Below are 17,771 nucleotides of genomic sequence, written 5' to 3'. Positions count from 1 at the left end.
ACTATGTTTTAGTGTTTTTTAGCTAGTTGTAGCTACCATTTACTATATTACTTCCTATAGCTATGTTTTGAGATTTTTTTAGAATGTATTCGATGTATTTAAGCTACTGTATTCATGAATACAGTAGCATTTCTAGGCGTGAAATATGGGATTATAGCTAGACAAATGTTTGTATTCGAGTGTATTTGACTGTATTCATGGCGTGAAACATGTGATTACAGCTGGATAGATTATTGTATTCGACTGTATTCACGGCGTGAAACAGGGGATTACACTATTTTTAAACGGAAAGTGAATCAATTAATATAATAGACTCCTAATATAACTCAACAAACTTAAATATAACACACAAAATTTGTATTTTCAGTTATAAAAAAGATTCTCAACCGAAAAACACCCCAAAAGCATAACAATCTTCAAAGAAAATATGCTGAATATTTTTCCCAGCCGATAAATACAACAAAAACAGAGCAATTTAAATACATATATACAGCTGAATACATAAATTATATTAATTAAAAAAAATATATGAATACATTCATGGAATACAACGAGACAGTGAATACAATGAAATACGTGGAATACAGCGAGATACATTGAAATACAATGAAAAAAAAGACGATGAATACAATGAAATAGATGGAAATACAGCGAGATACATTGAAATATATTAACAAAAAATTCAAGTTGCTCAGCCCCAAAACTCCGTCGTCTTCGTTCAAGAACAACCCTAATGTCATCTCGTCGAAAGGGCCGCGATTCTGACTCGAAACGCCACTGTTCATGTTACCATAATACCCTCACGTGCGCTTCAAAAAACCTATTCTTTACAATTTTTGCATTTTTATGGCGGCGGATATATGTTTTCCAATTTTTGCATTTTTACGCAAAAAAGGACCAGAAATTTTCTGGGGGAGCGTTGAATCCTTTACCTTACTATTTACGAGGCTTAGTGAATAAGCTCCTGCAAAATTATTCAATATCTTCAATATCCTCCATTGAAGAGAATGAGAACGAGATGTGGTTGTTGGAGGGTGTGAGATTGGGGATGGGCAGCCTTTTTAGGGGTCCTCGGCTGAAGCTTTTGGTTAGGGATAGGAGAAATTTGAGTGGGAAGAGAAAAATAATACAAAGCTTATTTTATGGCTTAAGGGTAGGAGGTAACTTTAAATAGATATTTGGCTATAAAAAATCAAAAGGTAGCTATGGAACATAATTTTTTAAAAGGGTATTTATTTAAAATAAATAAGGTATCAACCTTTGCTATAGGAGGTAACTAATCCTTAAATAAATAAGTCTTAATCCATTGGGCTAGTCCATTTAGTTGGGCTACAAATGACAAGCACACTTCATTAGGCCCATATATGTCATCTTCCTAGAAGCTTAGTTTGGTGCCACGTGTCAAATGATGTGGCGCACCAAGTCAAATAAAAGAGCCAATAGGATTGTACCACATGTCAAAATGACAAGGCATGCTAAGTCACATTAAAAGGCTAATTAAATCGCGCCACGTGTGTAAGTGACATGTTCTGGCCAATCAAATGCGGCCTCGTCACACTTCAATTTGATTGGTCGGAAAGAGTTTATTCTTATCATAACTTTTCCCTCCCACAACTATAAATAGAGTTCTTCATAATACAGAAAGACATCAGAAATTATAACAAGAAGCAAGAGAGAGCTCGTGGATCAAAAGTTGCAGATTTCTCTAAAATCTACAAGATCAAGACGAAGATTCAAGAACAAGCAGCAAGCCCTTGGATTAAAAATACGTCAAGATTAAGATCAGGGCTCAAGCACTTGTATTAAATAAAATAAAATTCAAGATTAAGCTCAAAAGCTCTTTTATTTACTATTGAAAAGAAGAATCAGGGGATTCATAGAGATTGTAACACTCAAATATTTGAAATAAAATACTACGATTGTTGCAATATTTTTCGGTCTTGATTTTATTTTCTAGACGCAAATTTATTGTCTACAAATTCTGGCACGCCCAGTGGGACAATCTCTACCTCTCATCTCAACTTTTCAATCACCAAAGTTCAAGAGCATCGAAATGGCTTCAAATAAAATCAACTCCAGTTCAACCTCCACCAAGGCTGCTAATTCCAAGTTCTATGCTGATGTGGAAAACATACTCGAAGTTACCTGTGGAAGCTTTGGACCAGTTACGAGGAGAAAATCAAGCTCGTTAGGACAACAAGCACCCCAAGTGTCGTCCGCATCAACCCCTATTTTCGGATCTTCATCCTCAAAAGGAGCAAGATCTTTCACAAACGCACCCGAAAGAGGAAGAGATGTAGCTGAAAAAATCAAGAAAACTCTTGCTCTGCTTGACCTCTCCTGATCCAAGCACTCTGCTGTGAAGGAAGATGACAATGCTTCAAGTGATGGATCCTCCCTACTTACACCACATAGCGTTAGCCAATCAAGGATCAATCTGTGCGAAAATCCATGCTACTTTCCATCGTCCACGATAATCATGCAAGCCATGGTGACAAACACTTCATCTGCGGAGGAGCAGTTGGCAAAATTGACGGAAGCAATCGCTGGCTTGACCAAATGCATGCAAAATCAAGATGCTAGAATCGAAAAGCTAACAGATAGGGTGGGAATCTTGATGGAAGAAGAATCCACCCATGCACCTGGCAAACTCCCAAAAGTTCAAGAGATTGATCCTCACCTACGATAAGTTGCATCCACTAAGGAAATTCCAGTCTCTTCGGAAGGGATGATTCCAATCAATCAACTAAAAGAGTTCATTGAAGGGACTATAAAAAACAAATATGAAGTTGCTTCCAAGTCCCCCTTTACCTACGCAAAGCCGTACACTTCAAGGATCGATATGTTGAAGATGCCCGCTGGCTATCAACCTCCAAAATTTCAACAGTTTGATGGCAAAGGCAATCCAAAGAAACATGTGGTGCACTTCGCTGAGACATGCAACAATGCCAGGATTTATGGAGATTACCTCGTTAAGCAGTTTGTCCGCACATTAAAAGGAAATGCTTTTGATTGGTACACGTACCTTGAGGCTAGATCTGTTGATAACTGGGATCAACTAGAGCAAGAATTCTCAATCTCTTTTATAGTACGAGACGTACTGTGAGTATGATAGAACTTACAAATACTCGTCAATGAAAGGGTGAACTAGTTATCGATTTTATCAATCATTGGAGGAATGCAAGCCTCAATTGCAAAGACATGCTTAGTTAAGCTTCGGTCATAGAGATGTGCATCCAAGGTATGCATTGGGGATTACGCTACATCTTGCAAGGTATCAATCCTGGCACATTTGAAGAACTTGCGACTCGTGCCCATGACATGGAGTTGAGCATGGCCTCCGCTGGAAATAAAAGGTTGCCTATCTATGAGCCTCGCAAAGGGAACGACAAGCAAGAAGTTAGGAAATGGGGCAAGTTCGTACCCAAATCTGAAAACAAAAAAGCCGTGAATGTCAACACATCACTTGTGAAGTTCATAACGAAGGTGAGCAAGAAGCGGAGTATGAAATCCACTTCTTTTCAAGATAAGCCAAGTGGAAAGTTGACTCTAAAAGAAATGCAAGAGAAAGAGTATCCATTTCTGGATTCTGATATGCCAGCTATTTTTGAAGAACTCCTCGAGTTAAATCTTATTGAGCTTGCGGAGATGAAGCGACCAAATGAAGCTGGGAAAACAAATGACCCAAATTACTGCAAATACCATCGACTTGTGAGCCACCCTCTGGAGAAGTGCTTTGTCTTCAAGGACAAAGTTATGGACTTGGCTCGTGAAAAGAAGATCATGCTTGAAGATGAGAAAGCAAGCTCAAACCAAGTCTTTATCACCTTTGGCTCATTCAATCCGGATGAATTATGTGATTTTAAAGAAAGTAAAGATGAAGAATTACTGGAGAACGACAAAGCTGAAGTCAATCAACCTAATGATGATAAAGGTTGGACGTTGGTGACTCATCGTAGGCACCACAGAAGGAGCCCACGAAAAGAATCAGCAGAACAACCAACAAGGAAAATGATGGTAAAAGGACCAAAGAGATGGAATCCATTTAAGCACTTAAAGAGAGCAAAAGTGGAGGTACACCACTCTCAAAAGGCACGAAATCCAGTGACCTTGGAGGAGTTTTTACCAAGTTGGTTCCGCACGAAGATTTCCCATGAGGGTATCGATGCCTCTTGTTGCCATGCTGACAAAGGGGAAGAAAAGAATGTTGACCTACCATTGACACCATCTTCGAAAAAGCTCGTCAAGTCCATTTCTCAAGAAGTTAATGCTTGTGAGGAAAAATTTACATTCACAAATGACGATTTTCTACTTGGTGACACTCCTCGTAACCGCCCATTATACCTGGTTGGCTATATGCGCGATGAAAAGGTAAATCAAATTTTGGTTGATAGAGGATCCTCAGTAAACATCTTGCCAATTCGTACTATGAAAGAACTTGGTTTTCCCATGAACGAACTCTCAGAAAGTCGTGTGATGATTCAATGATTCAACCAACGGGGGCAAAGAGCCATAGGCGCGGTCAGACTGTAAATCACTATTGAAGATATGCAATCAAGTGCATGGCTACATATGATCGATGCAAAGACTTCATACAACGTCTTGCTTGGAAGGCCTTGAATACATGAGAATAAAGTAGTTCCATCTACCTATCATCAATGTTTAAAATACTACGAGGGTGAAGTGTAATGACTTGACCGGTCATTTTGAGCATTTGCACTTTGCTCGGTAGTTTGGGGGCACGAGTTACTCCATATGATGTATTAGGACTTGTGTGCAAAAATTTGGGTTCATTTCGAGTTGATTTGATATGTTTCGGCGTGAGTTTTTGGAAGTTGAAAGTTCATTAAGTTTGATTTGAGGTGCATTTCGTCGTTTCGATATTGTTATGTGTGTTTTGAGGCCTCGAGTAGGTGCGTATTATGATATGGAATTTTTGGTATGTTTAGACGGGGTCCCGAGGGGCTCAGGTGAGTTTCAGATAGGTTTGAGTTGTGTTGCGCTCGTTTTTCTTATGTTTCGACGTCGTTTCTTCAAGCATAAATGGTACCACATTGAACAAATGAGCTCCGATTTCTGTTTTTTGAAGCATTAGATCCGTATCGTAATTACGAAGTCATAGCAAAAAGAATCGTCAAATTTGGACATCGTATGAAGATTTTATGGTCATTTTACTAAGAATTGTGTTGCTAGATTTTTCAGATTAATTACGAAATTGTCACTGCTGCGTATTTAAAAATCTACACTATTTCCAAATATTGAAACCAACATATCTCCTTCAATATAAAGTCAAATGGAGAGATTAAAGATCCTAACTTGACTAGAATTTTACAAGAAATTCATAAGAGGTATGGAAAGTGAGTTTCAAGATCTTTTGGCACAAGAAACGAGGCTGAATAGTGTTAAAATAATGGTTTTGTGCATTTAACATGTTTTGAGTTGGGGAGCTCGGAATTGGGCAATTTTTCGAGGCGCTTTTCAACATATGAATTGGGGTAAGTGTTCTTACTCGGTTTTGGTTATATTTTATGAATCTATCTTCGATTTTAGCTTTTGGTTGATGAATTTTAAAGAAGAAATTGGGGGATTTGGCATAAAGTTTCATAATAAGAATTTTTGAGTTTTGGACACCGATTCGGAGTCGGATTTGAGTGAAACTAGTATGGTTGAACTCGTAATTGAATGGATTGACGGATTTTGTGAGTTTTGTTGGGTTCCGAGGTGCGGGCCCGAGTTGGAATTTTGGGCTGATTTTGGGCTGTTTGATTAAAGATTCAACCTTTTTCGATTGGGATTGATTGCTTTAGCATTGTTTGATGTATTTGAGTTGTTTTTTATTAGTTTTGAACCATTCGGAAGTTAGAACGCGCGTGATGGGATTCTTGGAGCATCGCTTGGCTTGCTCGATGTCGGAATTGGCTTGTTTAAGATAAGTAACTCTTCTAAACTTAGTGCCGAGGGTATAAAACCTCGAACTATGTGCTATGTGATTGGTGTTGAGGTGATGCACATGCTAGGTGACGGGCGTGTGGGCGTGCATCCTGTGAGTTGTGACTCTGTTGTTTCCAGGGCACTAAATAATGGCCCTATTTTATTGGTATTTTCATCATGTGATAAGATAAATGATCATGCAAGATATCATGTTTAGGCTTTATGTTAATAATGTTGGGACCTATAATGGTCGTTTCTTGTTGTCATCTCATTGAATTCATTGATATTTCGTACACAGTCACATTCATGCATTCATATCATATCTCAGTCTCAGTTGTTACTTATTTGATAAATCATATCATTGTTCCAGGCTAGCTTTCATGACATTGTGAGCCCGTGGGTGAGACTGGAGAGAGTGATAATTGAGTGAGGCCGAGAGCCTGATTATGAGTGACAGTTATGGGATCGGGCTGTACGTCACAACAAATTATTGATTATGCCTTGGTTGGCTTGTTATAGCGCTTGGGCTGAAGGAACCCCTCCGGAGTCTATACACCCCCAGTGAGCGTGGATGATATTATGAGGGATGGATTTCCTTGGACATGGATTTGTCCGAAGTACTTGATTACATTCAGGGATGGATCTTCCCTTGGTATGGAGATGGATCTTCTCCATGAGTCTAGATTGGCATGTTTCCTCGGTACTGGGTGAAAAATAGTCAGTGATGTATATATTTTGGGATAGATCTTCCCTGGGCCATATGGGCCATATACAATACCGAGTGATTGATTATGATGAGTGAAAGATGTGATACAGTGAGGTTGAGTACTGTGATAGTGTGCGTACATGATTCATCTATGAGATATATGACATTGGCATGCATATATGACATATATGCATAGAGATACATTTTCCTCATGTTGTATGGTATCCTGTCATTTATGACATTTTACACACATTGATATATGGTCATAGAGAGGTATCTCACACTTGCTATTTGGAAAGAAAATGAAATATCTTATTTATTGTGAAAAGGGGTTTTGGAAAAGAAAATACAGTTTTTAAACTATCTCATATTTCACGACATTTTCGGTAACGAATTTGAGTTTTCACTAATACTCTTGAAAGGCGGAACTATTTTGGGAAAACTGTGAAAAAGCTGAACACTTTATCTCTGAGTTACTTCCTTATTTATATGCTTTACATTGTTATGAACTGTTACTGGATATTGGTATGGGACAGGACCTATGTTCTAGCTCGTCACTGCTTTCAACCCGTTTGTTACTTTTCGAGTACATGGGGTCGGTTGTACTCATACTGCACTTCCTGCACATTGCGTGCAGATCCCGGATGCCGATGTTGCTGTGTTCGATGGTTGCTGGATTTTAAGGTGTACCTGCGTCCTTGATGTAGCTGCCTCTTGTTCATGGTATCCTTAGCTTTATAAAACTCTTATGTACTTTTCAAACAGAAGATGTATTTCCTTCATATTGGCTTTGTGAACTCTATTCTTAGAAGCTCATGATGTGTACTACCAGTCCTTGAGGAATGTATAAAATTCAGTTAATTTCTTTATTTAATTGTTTGGTTGACTTTAATGGAATTAGATAAATTAGTTGGCTTACCTAGCGGGTTGGGTTAGGTGCCATCACAACTAGTGGATTTTGGGTCATGACATGAAGTTGAGAATAAGATAGTTGCTGATGATGAGCCATTCACTGAGGCTGAGTCACACTTCGCCGATGCAAAGTTCTACTTGAAAAACCACATTGTGAAGGAGCTAAAAGCTAATGATGGCATGAAAAGTAAGAATGGCGAGCCCACAACTAAAAAAGCAGAGGTGACTACTGGTAAAGCTAAAGCTGTTACTAAGGAGGTACAACCCAATGCGAATAAATCTTATAGAAGGAATATTGCGTCTTATGGCAAGAAAGTAAGTCTGCGCTCCAATATGTCCCTAAAAGGAAGAAAGATGAAGGTGAATCATCTAATCTCCAAACTAACATGATAAAGGAGTTAACTCTTCCAGTAAAGCAAATTAAGGCAGTAAAGTTGTCCTCAAAGCCACTTGCAGGGTTTGTGGCCCAAAATCATTTGCAGAATGTGGCACTCCCTACAAAGCGAACAGATGAAGGTTTTGATCCTAACACTTACAGGCTATTTGCAAAAGTTGGATACAATCCTAATGAGCCGTCAAAGTTAGAGAAGCTACCATCAAAAGCTACGACGAGACAACCACGTGAAGGTCTGGGATACAAGCAACAACCACCAGTGTGCATCTCTATAAGAAGGGTGAGCAACAATTATATCACTGTAGAAGATGAATCATCCGCTTCTAACAAGCCTTATGTCTTTGATCGACTTGGAAAATCACCTGTGAGGACTTCTGTGTTTGAGAGATTGGGTTCATTAAAGAAGGGGACAAGTTCCAGAGAAATTTTCAAAGCATAAGAACACCCGCTTTACCCAAAATCCAGAAGATCTTTGATGATTTCCAAACTTTGGTTCCTTCTAGAATGAGGCGACAAACAAAACTTGTGGTTTCATGTAAAGAAGTACTGAAGGTAAAGCCATATAATGTGGTCTACACTAAGGAACGTGACGAAGATGAAGAAAGTGTGGGTTCTTCGTATCATGTCATTATACAAGGTGAGAATGGTGTTCCATTTTCGATGGAGGATAATGCAGAATTGGAGGATGTTTCACCATGTTATCACATATTCTTCAACGATGGGGAACCTCAAGAAGATGAAGATGCGAAAGATGCTCTACCTGAACTTGAAGAAGGAGTGAAAATGACAGTTGATGCCTTAAAAGAAGTTAACCTTGGCACCGATGAAAAACCAAGACTCACCTACTTAAGTGCTTTACTAGAAGTTGATGAAGAAAGAACTTATATTGAGTTACTCGAGGAGTTCAGGAATGTCTTTGCTTGGAGTTACAAAAAGATGCCTGGCTTGGACCCGAAAGTAGCAGTCCATGACCTTGTAGTCAAAAATGGTGCTCGCCCTGTTAAACAAGCTCAAAGACGCTTTAGGTCGGACTTGGTTCCCTTGATTGAAACCGAAGTTAACAAACTCATCGAAGCTGGCTTTATTTGTGAAGTTAAACACCCAACATGGGTTTCAAGTATTGTCCCTGTAAGAAAGAAAAATGGCTAGATTCGAGTATGCATTGACTTTAGGGATCTCAACAATGCGTGTCCCAAAGATGAATTCCCGCTCCCTATTCTAGAGCTGATGATCGATGCTACCACTGGTTACGAGGCAATGTCTTTCATGGATGGTTCGTCGGGCTATAACCAAATTCGCATGGCACCAAAAGATGAAGAGCTTACTGCATTCCACACCCCAAAGGGTATTTATTGCTACAAGGTAATGCCTTTTGGCTTGAAGAACGCTGGTGCTACTTACCAAAGGGTTATGCAGAATATTTTTGATGATCTTCTCCACAAGAATATCGAATGCTATGTTGATGACTTGGTGGTAAAATCAAGAGAGAAGGGCGATCACTTGAAAGACTTGAGAATGGTGTTTGAGTTGCTCCGGAGGTACCAACTTAGGATGAATATATTGAAATGCGCCTTTGGAGTGGAAGTTCCTTGGTTTCATTGTTCGACATCGAGGGATTGAAATTTATCAAGCCAAAGTAGATGCAATCTTGAAAATGCATGAGCCTCGGGATATTCACGAATTGAAAAGTCTGCAAGGAAAGTTAGCGTACCTTAGGAGATTCATCTCAAACCTAGCTGGAAGGTGCCAACCATTCAGTCGCCTTATGAAGAAAGGTGTCCCTTTCAAATAGGACCAAACGTGTAGCAATGCCTTTGAGAACATTAAATCCTACTTGATGAAGCCTCTAGTTTTAGCAGCCCCAATACTTGGAAAACCACTGATACTATACATTTCAGCACAAGAAAGGTCTGTTGGAGCGCTGTTGGCCCAAGAAAATAGTTAAGGGAAAGAAAACTCCCTTTACTACTTGAGCAGGATGATAACACCAAACGAGCTGAATTATTCGCCAATTGAAAAGTTGTGTTTGGCGCTAGTCTTCTCAATTCAAAAGTTGAAGCACTACTTTTAAGCTCATGTTGTCCGTCTTGTTTCTAAGGCAAATCCCATCAAGTTTGTGATGTCAAAACCTGTTCTTAGTGATCAACTAGCTAGATGGTAACTCCAATTCAAACAATTCGAGATTTTGTACATCCCTCAAAAGGCTATAAAAGGACAAACATTAGCAGACTTCTTGGTAGATCATTCGATACCTGATAACTGGGAGGTAACTGACGAACTACCTGATGAGGACGCAATGGTTGTTGAAGTTCAACCTCCATAGAAGATGTACTTTGATGGTGCTGCATATCATGGAGGAGCTGGTGTCAGCATAGTATTTGTCACTTCTCAAGGTGAAGTCTTGCCCTGCTCCTTCACCTTGACACAACTCTGTTCCAACAATGTTGCTAAGTATCAAGCATTAATACTTGGGCTTGAAATGGTCGTTGATATGAAGCAATTTCAATTGCAAGTCTTTGGTGACTCCCAATCAGTGGTCAATCAGCTTTTAGGTAGTTACGAGGTCAAGAAGCCTGAACTACGCCCATATCATGATTACGCTAAAAAATTAATGGGGTGGCTCGGTGATGTGACTATTCAGCATGTGCCAAGGAAAGAAAACAAGAAGGCGGATGCTTTAGCTGCCATAGCTTCATCGTTAACCCTACCTGATCAAGCGCAAGTTATTGTCTGCCAAAAATGGGTAGTACCACCGCCAAATGAGGTTGAAGGTGAAGAAAATAAACTCAAGCATCTTGTCGCTGTTTCTGAAGATGAGAAAAAAGAATGGTGACAACCCATTATCGACTACTTAAGCTATGGAATACTTCCAGAAAATCCAAGGAGAAGGACTAAAATCCGTCACTGTGCACCTCGCTTCCTTTACTACAGAGATACTCTCTACAAAAGGTCATTCGAGGAAGTACTCTTGCGATGCTTGGGGGAATAAAAAGCACTCCAATTTTGTAAGAGGCACATTCTAGGGTATGTGGATCACACCAGTGTAATGACCTGATCGGTCGTTTTAAGCTTTTGCACTTGGATCACCAGTTTTCGGGCATGACTTGCCCCGTGTGATGTATTATGACTGATGTAAATCGTTGGTTTTGGTTCTCAGGGTAATCAGAATGAATTTGGGAGAAAAGTTCTCAGTTTAAAGCTTTAAATTTGAAAGGTTTGACCCAGATTTGACTTGTTTGTATATGATCTTGGATCGGGATTTTTATGATTTAGTTAGCTCCGTTACGCGATTTGGGACTTAGGAGCGTGATCGGAATGCATTTTGGAAGTCCATGGACGGTTTAGGCTTGGATTGGCAAAATTGAGATTTTAGCGTTTTCAAGTTGATAGGTGAGATTTTGATATAGAGGTCGGAATAAAATTCTGAGAGTTGCAGTAGTTTCATGGTGTCATTTGGGATGTGTATGTAAAATTTCAGGTCATTCGGTTTTGATCAAAAGCATATTTCGGAAGAATTTAGAAAATTAGGCTTGAATCCGATGTGCTTTGGATGATTTGATGTTGTTTGAGGTGTTTTGATGATTGGGGCAAGTTTGAATAAGGTATTGGGTCATGTTCGTGCTTTTGGTTGAGGTCCCGGGGGCCTCGGGGTAATTTCGGGTGGTTATTGGAGAATTTGGAATTTGTTGCAGCTTCAGATTTGTTGCTTCTGATATTTCCGCATCTGCGGGTTGTGGACCGCAGATGTGGTTGATTAGTTGCAGAAGAGAAAATGAGCCTGCTGGGTAGAGACCGCAGAAGCGGTTAGGCTGGCCGCATCTGCGATGTCGCAGATGCGGGATTTGATCGCAGATGCGGTTGTTGGCCAGTTGAGTGATTTCCGCAGAAGCGGAAGAAGGGCCGCATAAGCGGTACCACAGAAGCGATAAAATGTCCGCAAATGCGAAAGTTCTGGGCAGAAAGTATAAATTGAGGCCTTCGCGAATTTTGAGCTATTTCACCATTTTTATCTCGGCTTTGGAGCTTTTGGGGAGATTTGAGAGAGGGATTTCAAGGGAACTTCATTGAGGTAAGGAATTTGGACCTAAAACTTGTTCCTATGCTATTATTTCATGGATTAGAGCTAGAAAGCATGGAAATTTAGGGTGAAAATTGAAGAACTAGGGCTTAAAAATTTGAAACCAAACATTCGAGATTTGAAGGGTCAATTGTGGATGGATTTTGATGTTTTTGATATGTATGAACTCATGGGGAGATGAGGAATCTCATGGGTATCTTGCAAGCGACCTCGATATGTTTGGCTTGTTGATGAAAAATAGGGTTCCTGGCTATATGGTGTGCAGATTGACTGTCACGGTAGACATCAATTGGTTATGGAAAAGGGACAGTCAACTCTCCAAATAGTCTGGTCAACCATACCAATTCTTCTACAACTTTTCTAAGTAACGTGTATTTTGCCTCTGCAGAAGATAATGAAATAGTTTCTTGCTTCTTGGATTTTCATCTGACAGGATTGTGGCCTAGTAAGACAATATAACCACTAACAGACTTTCTAGAATCTGGACATGATTCCCAATCAGAATCACAATAGGCTCTCACAGTGTAGTCCTCATCTTTGGAAAAAAATATCCCCAATGTTGGATCAGTTCTCAAATATTGAACATGTGAAAAGCTGTCTTAAGATGAGGTTCTCTGGGTCCTGCATGAATTGGCTTAAGTATTGAACTCCATAGGCAATGTCTAGTATGGTGTTGGTTAAGAAATTGAGCTTACCCACCAACTTTCTATAGTAAGGGGTATCTTGTAATATTAATAGATTGTTGATGGGTGCTCTTAGGCGACCCAAAAATTCAAATTTCAACACTTACATTTCACTTGTACATGAGATCTTCTAACAGTCACATAAGGGTCACACAACCCCAGAATTCTCCGTAGGAGGTAACCCACCTGCTTTGCCTTCAATTGACATTTCTGTATGCCTTCCACCGTCACAAACATTACGCAGTCACTTAGCCTTTCTGAGTCTGAACTCATACTGAAACATAAAATTTACTTCACTCACAACTAGGAAACATGAAAAGATTCTTCACACGCTCATAACTCGGGGCTACACCTCAAAGCAAGAATAAAAATCAAGCACCCAATAGTTCTTCTATCCTCCAGCAGACCCTCCTCGCCGCTTCCAATTCATAAGAATACATCTCGCAGTCACAACATACTCATCACATAACCATGCAGTCGTCACTTCCACTGATAGGGACACTACTGAATATATAAGTTCAAAAATACTTGCTCACACAATCAGCACCTCGGTGCTCAAGCCATAGGCAAAGATTCGACTTTGAGTCCTTCAAACTGGCCCAACATCAACTCACATGGATCATATCTCGCCCCTCGATCGGGAAATCACAAGACATCGATGTACATCTGACACTGAGCGCTCATGCGCGCACACGAACGCGTGGAAGGGATTCAAAGAGTTACATTTCAAGCCAAATCAAAGACGCACGATAAGAATTCAAGAATGTGAAGTTTTTCTAAAGGTTCTGCAACCTCTCGAGGATAAATACAGACGTCTCCGTACCGATCCGCGAGACTCTACTAAACCTGCTCATGACTCGTGAGACCTATTCTCAGTAAGCTTATTGGCAAGATTTAGTTCTTCGCCAACACAAAGACACCAGAATGGTATTAAACATATATTCAGATACCTCCAAGGGGCCATTGATATGGGTTTATTTTATTCAAATGAATCCAAGCCATCATTGATTGGTTATGCAGATGCAGGATATTTGTCTGATCCACACAAAGGTCGATCTCAGACAGGCTATTTATTTACAAGTGGAGGTACAACCATATCATGGCGTTCGACAAAACAAACTATGGTTGCTACTTCTTCAAATCATGCAGAGATAATAGCTATTCACGAAGCAAGTCGAGAATGTGTTTGGTTGAGATTTGTAACTCAACACATTCAGCAAACATGTGGTCTTTCTTCAAAAGAGAATATTCCAACAATATTGTATGAAGACAATGCTGCATGCATAGCTCAATTGAAAGGAGGATATATCAAAGGAGATAGAACAAAACACATTTCACCAAAATTCTTTTTCACTCATGATCTTCAGAAGAATGGTGAAATAGATGTACAACAAGTTCGTTCAAGTGATAATTTGGCTGATCTGTTCACTAAGGCATTACCAACCTCAATATTTGAAAAGCTGATATATAAGATTGGAATGCGTCGTCTTCGAGATATTAAGTGATTTTTCATCAGGGGAGTAACTACACGCTGCACTCTTTTCCTTAACCAAGGTTTTGTCCCACTGGGTTTTCCTGGTAAGGTTTTTAATGAGGCAGCAAGCAATGCATATTATAAATAACTATGTATATTCCAATATTTTTTTGTAAGTTCTTAATGAGACACATTATCTTACATGGACATCCAAGGGGGAGTGTTATGAATAGTTTGTACATTGGATGCTACATTGGATGCCCATGTTTTGAATAACTTAAAGATTAAATCTCCTATTTTATGTCCATCATCTTTGCTTTTTATGCATATAAAAGGTCATGTAATTGCAATGGAAAAATACACCAAAGTGAAAGAAGAAAATACTTTTCCCTTTTTTCTATCTCTTCTTATTTACATTTTACTGCATTGCTTTTATTTTAGAACAAGAATTACATTAATTCTGCATTCTTGATCATAACAATAAAAAATTGAAGAAAGAAGAAAAAGTGTTCGAACAGCTCGACAAAATTCTTACCCAAGTAATCCCAAGACCCCTTTTTGCCTTTTTTTCTTTTTGGAAAATTCAATGAGAGTTTTCTATTAAGAATCCCGAGATTCGGCATTTGAAATTTGAATAAAAGTGTAGTGTATCAGATAGTTATAATTACTCAATCAGATATAGATTTGGTTAAGGTTGATTACAATATTAGTGCATTTTGACTATGTGTCAACCCTTATAATATTAAAATACACAAATATCGTCTTGGTGAACAGCACCCATAGCTGTCGGTGGGTAATAACAACAAATGCCAACTTATTTGTTAAGTAGTAGTACAACATTTGGTTAGTGGTAATGATTCCACACATTCTAGAAAGTCAGTGTGTAAGCTCACTTGTTCCACCTTTACCTACTATCTCAGTGTTTTTTTCCTTATAAATTATAATGTTAATGTATGAACGAGTTTGCGTGGATTTCAATTAAATTTACCGGATACCTATTAATTTTTTATTAGTATAAGTATCAGATAATTCTGTCGTTAAAACTTAAACTGATAAAAAGAAATAACCAAATAAATTTTATGTCCGTTAGATTTTTAATTTAAAATTTCATAATTTTCTGCTCATTTGTTGACCACTAGGTTATACTAGGTTATATAGGTGCGTGTTTCTTCCTTTACTTGTTAATCACAAGATTAAGTTTCTCTTTGCTAAAACATTTCCAAATGGATAATCGAGATCTCTTTATAATTACTTGTATTCACTGTCACTTAGTATAATTTTTAAGACTCGTAACTCAATGTGGAATGTTATTGATCACTACAAGATTAATTTTGCATCCCCAACTGATTGGTAATTTAGTCCCTATTATTGGTTTAATCTTAGCAAAATTAATCGTCGATAAGGTGATTGGCTATGCATTATTCGTCGACAATGAATTAGCCTCTAATTGACAGATTAATAACTGAATAGTAAAGTAGCATTAATGAAAGGCATAATGATATAGGACCTATGGTATCATAAAGACCGACCAGAGTCGCACTCAACGGGTCGTGCAACTGGTCTTGAATGCGACTTTTTTATATACTTTATTTAGTTTTCAACCCAATATTTTTTATTTTCGCATTGGGACCTAATTAATTTAAATTCGTGCTGAAAAAGTTTATGCAAACAAATTGCTTCTTATCAAAGATGACTTCATAACCAAAGTTCATACCCAAATTCTCTAGTTCAAGATAGAGCAGTACTTACCGTTCTCACAACCTTTGATGGTGACCTTGACTGCGACTTGCATTATCCTTTAGTTTGGCTAATAGATAGGAGTATCGTTAATGTGCTTGCCTTGTCCTTTTATATATTGAATTTTCTATCCATTTGAGTTTGGTAACGCATATCATTAGCATGGTCTTGTGATTGATCATGATAAATAACAATAAATAAAAGGATGTAAGTGGAATATATTGCTGCTTTTTGTTGAAAATAAGTAAAAGAATTAATTTAGTTTCTTCATACAATTTTACTTGCTATACTTTGATTTGCATGATGACTCATTAGCCATCATTTTCTGATTTCTCCTCTTCTTCTATGAGCTGGGAGATCAATTCAATCCGATATAACTTCGCCATTATAATTTCGATAAAACTTATCACTAACCAAACGACCCCTTAAATTATTGTGTACATAATCTATCTTGTTCAAATACTTAAATCGATTTGTTTTTGTTGACATTGTAGGTTTTGCATTCATACAATTCTAATATGTAGTGTTTTCAGTTTTTTAGTTTTCTCCAGTTTATCATTAATTTCGTACCGTGGCGGAGCTACCTTATAGCAAGGAGTGTTAATTGACACCTTTTTTGTGCGAAAAATATACTGTGTAGGTAGGTAAAATATTCGTTATATCCTTTGATTTTTTCGTGATGTTTACTTTTCTATATTTTGACACCCCTTAATAAATTTTTTGGCTCATCACTAATTTTTTAGGTATGTCTGAGTGGGCGGCTCTCTGTCTCTGCCTTCTGTTATCATTTCTTTCCGTGCAAATACTTACTCCGTTATAGTGATACAATTTCTTTCTTATTTCTTTATAATTTCTTCAATAAATCAAAATATTTTATGTCATCGGCTCAAAAGACTATAGTAGCCGAAAGTTTTGTCGTTTGGATTTATGGAAAATATTTTAAAAATAAGAAACTACTCTATCAAACTTGGATGGCCAACTGGAGATAAGCTCGAGCTGAGCTCCAATGGAGATTCAATGGAAGCTTCTAGATGTGGCAGTCGTGTGAAGAAGAAAAAGAAGAGACAATAAGAAGGAGAAGAAATAATTGGGAAAATGAATCTCAATCTATTGATGCTTCAGATAGAAATAATACAACTAATACAGCTGGCAGCTAACTTCCATACAGTTGGCAATTAACAACTAACTAACAAACTTAACAAACTACTAACTAACAAGCTAATTCATCAATTAACTAATAATTAATCTATGTCTTAACCCCCCCCCCCCCCAAGTTGGAAGTGAAGGAAACACATCCAACTTGTTCAATATGGTAGAATGTTTGATGCCTGTGAAGGCCTTGGTCACGATGTCTGCCAATTGAGCACATGTAGTGATGTGGTGCAAGGAGATGAGTCCGGTCGCCTAAGAGAGTGGGCTTAACTGTTGCGGGAATGAGTGCGAGATTTGCCGAAGATTTAAAATACTAGATGACCTTTGTTTTCACAAGCTTGCAAAGGATCTGAGTTTAATCTCACCATGGTATTGTGGTATCAATAGGGTATAAGTGTTATGAGTTATTGAGTGTATTTCAATCTATGGCTTTAAGCCAAGTGGGGGAGTCTGTTGTGAGTAGTTGATTGCACGGTTAGGTGCTATGTTGGTTCCAGTTCGAGGCATGCGGGTAAATCAGTTATGGCTTGCAGAAATTAAGACCGAGGAGGGCTCGAGTAAAGGAAAGATTTTAACAAAGGTTATATTATGCTTCATAGGGTAAGAGAATCACGGCAAGTCTTGACTTGTTGTTGGTAAAGAATGCTCGGTGCATGGAACAGGAAGTTGCTTAGTTGTATTGGGATGAGGATTTCATTCTGCGG

This window comes from Nicotiana sylvestris, chromosome 11, assembly GCF_000393655.2.
Source record: "Nicotiana sylvestris chromosome 11, ASM39365v2, whole genome shotgun sequence".
Taxonomy (NCBI): Eukaryota; Viridiplantae; Streptophyta; class Magnoliopsida; order Solanales; family Solanaceae; genus Nicotiana; species Nicotiana sylvestris.
The sequence above is the reverse complement of the archived record's forward strand: the minus strand, read 5'-3'. Positions refer to the sequence as shown.